This window comes from Hypanus sabinus, chromosome 29, assembly GCF_030144855.1.
Source record: "Hypanus sabinus isolate sHypSab1 chromosome 29, sHypSab1.hap1, whole genome shotgun sequence".
NCBI lineage: Eukaryota > Metazoa > Chordata > Chondrichthyes > Myliobatiformes > Dasyatidae > Hypanus > Hypanus sabinus.
Window position 1 is genome coordinate 29,787,780 of NC_082734.1, and position 3,865 is coordinate 29,791,644.

The 3,865-nt window shown below is 59.5% G+C and overlaps 1 protein-coding gene across 1 annotated transcript in view; it reads right to left on the reverse strand.

Moving 5' to 3' along the window:
* Nucleotides 1-3,390, reverse strand: part of LOC132382803 (carbonic anhydrase 4-like) — a 21,304-nt gene extending 17,914 nt beyond the window's left edge. Inside the window, exon 1 of the mRNA XM_059953263.1 lies at nt 3,309-3,390. The gene's annotated coding sequence lies outside the window, so the exon portion shown is untranslated. The remainder of the gene's footprint in view (nt 1-3,308) is intronic.
* Nucleotides 3,391-3,865: the final 475 nt, after the last annotated feature.

Here is a 3,865-nt window from a genome sequence, read left to right on the forward strand (position 1 = left end):
TAAATGGGTCGAGCTGCCAGCGAGAGTGAGAGAGCTGGCTACAATTATTTGAACAGGCACACAGAGAAATAAAAGCCAATTGGTACCAGAATGAGTCTGATATCCGAATTTTGTTCCTTTCCGCGCATCGGGCGGCAACCTTGCGGTTTCTTAAACAGTTGTCTGTTTTTTTTAAACAGAAACAAGATTCCGAGTTGCTTGCTTGCTCGACGCACGGATGGAAAGCAAGGAGCCGGCCGGATACCAACCCGGGAACAGTCGCCTCGAAGTCCGCTGCGGATGCCATTACAACACCGGCCGGCCCCGTGTGAATGAATCAGGGCTGCTGTTATGTGCGGGAGCTGGATAGCTGACGAGAATTGGTGCGAGTGTCTAGCGGGAGGTTGGTGAACGTTCCCAGTCTGAAAGTGTGAGAAAGACGCGGTGTGTTCCTGCTGGGGAGGTCAGTTTCCAGCCTGGGGAGATTTGACTCAGAGAGATTGGTAGCCTATAGATCCTGGAAGATTACTACCCCGGAAAGGTCAGTAACTCGGGCAGGTCCGTAAACTAAATTGGTAGATCCTGGAAGATTACTAATCCAGAGAAGTCAAAAACTCTGGAGATCGGTAATCCAGCGAGATAATTAACTCAAGGATCGGTAATCCTCGGGGATCATCAACAAATTGTGATGGGCAAAGTGGACCAGTGGAGACATGCAAGCCACTTACCTTTCCTCCTCCTTCCTGAACAGACTCCCTCCTCGTTCTTTCCCCTCCCCTCACCTCTCCCTTCTCTTTTCGGCCGTTTCCCTCCCCCCTCTTCTACTTTACCCCCTTTCCCTCACCTCTCCACTCTCCCACCCCTTTTCCTCCCTTCTCCCCCACCCGCTTTCCCTCCCCTCTACTCTCCCCACCCCTTTCCCTCCCCTCTTCACTATCCCACCCCTTTTCCTCCCTCACCTCTCCCCACCCCTTTCTCACCCCTCTCCCCCACCCACCCCTTTCCCTCCCCTCACCTCTCTCCCACCCCTTTATCTCCCCTCTCCTCTCCCCCACCCGCTTCCCTCCCCTCTACTCTCCCCACCCCTTTCCCTCCCCTCTTCACTATCCCACCCCTTTTCCTCCCTCACCTCTCTCCCACCCCTTTCTCACCCCTCTCCCCCACCCACCCCTTTCCCTCCCCTCACCTCTCTCCCACCCCTTTCTCTCCCCTCTTCTCTCCCCCACCCTTTTCCCTCTCCTCTTCTCTACCCCACTGCTTTCCCTCCCCTTTCCTCTCTCCCACCCCTCTGCTCTCTCCCACCCCTTTCCCACTCCTCTCCCCTACCTCCTTTCCCTCCTCTCCCCTACCCCCTTTCCCTCCTCTCCCCTACCCCCTTTCCCTCCCCTCTCTGTCCCACCACTTCCCTCCCCTCTCCTCTGTCCCACCCGTTTCCCTCCCCTCTCTTCTCTCCCACCCCTTTCCCTCCCCTCTCCTTTACCCACTTTCCCTCCTCTCTCCTCTCCCCTACCCCATTTTCCTCCCCTCTCCTTTCCCACACCCCTTCCATCCCCTCTCCTCTCTTCCACCCCTTTCCCTCCACCTCTCTCCCACCCCTTTCCCTCCTCTCCTCTCCCCTACCCTTCCCTCCCCTCCCCTCTCCCCTACCCCTTTCCCTCCCCTCCTCTCTCCCACCCCTTTCCCTTCTCTCCTCTCTCCCACCCCTTTCCCTCCCCTCCTCTCCCCTACCCCTTTCCCTCCCCTCTCCCCTAACCCTTTCCCTCTCTCCCTTACCCCTGTCCCTCCCCCTCCTCTCTCCCACCCCTTCCCCTCTCCTCCCCCTACCCCTTTCCCACCCCTCTCCTCACCCCTACCCCCCTTTCCCTCTCCTCCTACTCATTTCCCTCCCCTTTCTCCCACCCCTTTCCCTCTCTCCCTTACCCCTTTTCCCTCCCCTCCTCTCTCCCACCCCCTTTTTCCCCCACTCCTCTCCCCTACCCCATTTTCCTCCCCTCTCCTCTCCCTTACCCCCTTTCCCGCCCCTCTCCCCTACCCCCTTTCCCTCCCCTCTCCTCTGTCCCACCCGTTTCCCTCCCCTCTCTTCTCTCCCACCCCTTTCCCTCCCCTCTCCTTTACCCACTTTCCCTCCTCTCTCCTCTCCCCTACCCCATTTCCTCCCCTCTCCTTTCCCACACCCCTTCCATCCCCTCTCCTCTCTTCCACCCCTTTCCCTCCACCTCTCTCCCACCCCTTTCCCTCCCCTCCTCTCCCCTACCCTTCCCTCCCCTCCCCTCTCCCCTACCCCTTTCCCTCCCCTCTCCTCTCTCCCACCCCTTTCCCTCCCCTCTCCTCTCTCCCACCCCTTTCCCTCCCCTCCTCTCTCCCACCCCTTTCCCTCCCCTCCTCTCCCCTACCCCTTTCCCTCCCCTCTCCCCTAACCCTTTCCCTCTCTCCCTTACCCCTGTCCCTCCCCCTCCTCTCTCCCACCCCTTCCCCTCTCCTCCCCCTACCCCTTTCCCTCCCCTCTCCTCACCCCTACCCCCTTTCCCTCTCCTACTCATTTCCCTCCCCTCTTTTCTCCCACCCCTTTCCCTCTCACCCCTTTTCCCTCCCCTCCTCTCTCCCACCCCTTTCCCACTCCTCTCCCCTACCCCCTTTCCCTCCCCTCTCCTCTGTCCCACCCCTTTCCCTCCCCTCTCCTCTGTCACACCCGTTTCCCTCCCCTCTCCTCTCTCCCATCCCTTTCCCTCCCTCTCCTTTACCCACTTTCCCTCCCCCTCCTCTCCCCTACCCCTTTCCCTCCCCTCACCTCTCCCCTACCCCTTTCCCTCTCCTCTCCTCTCTCCCACCCCTTTCCCTCCCCCTCCTCTGTCCCACCCGTTTCCCTCACCTCTCTCCCACCCTTCCCTCCCCTCCTCTCCCCTACCCCATTTTCCTCCCCTCTCCTCTCCCCTACCCCCTTTCCCTCCCCTCTCCTCTCCCACCCCTTTCCCTTCCCTCTCCCCTCCCTTACCCCGTTTCCCTCTCCTCTCCCCTACCCTCTTTCCCTCTCCTCTCCCCCACCCCTTTCCTTCCCTTCTCCTCTCCCCTACCCCTTTTCCACTCTCCTCTCCCTTACCACCTTTCCCTCCCCTCTCCTCTCCCTTACCCCCTTTCCTCTCTCCTCCCCTCTCCTTTCCCCCTCTCCCCACCTTTCCCTCCCCCTCCTCACCTTTCCCTCCCCTCTCCTCTCCCCGACCCCCTGTCCTCTTCTCTGCCCTATCCCCTTTTCCCCTCTTTTCTTCTGCACCCTATTTCCTCTGCCCCGGTCACCCCGTCTCCCACCGACCCTGAACGAGGAGGTGACTTACCCTAGTGTATAGAGCTTTTCTATAAGTGTCCGACCGGAAAGGTCTGCGTTCCCTGGAATGTGACCGTGCACCTGCGGGTACGTGTGATGTGTTGATGCTGACAGTTCCCAGTGGAGACACTTAAAACATCAAAGTCGTTTCGACTTTATGTAATTGCTACCTCTGCTCCGCCCCTCCAACAGCGCACACCCTCAGCACCGCCCTTCTCATTAAGGTGCTCCCCCCGCAGCAACACACTCATTAGCAGTCCCTCCCGCTCCTTTGCACTCCATCACCCCCGACACCCTCCAACAGTGTCCCCTTCTTCTCTTCCCTCCTCACCTATTCTCCTTATGCTCCCCACCCGTCTGCCCCTCCTACTCATCTCCCCTCCCCTTTTTGCCCCCACTCCCCTTCACCTTCTCCTTTCCCCACCCCTTTCTCCTCAACCTTATCCCCTCCCTACCTCCCTCTGCCACTCCCCCTTCCTTCCCTATCTGCCCTCCCTCTTCCCACATCTCCCACCCTCCGTCCTCTACTTTTCCCTCCTCTCCTCGTCTGCCCTTGCCACCTCACTT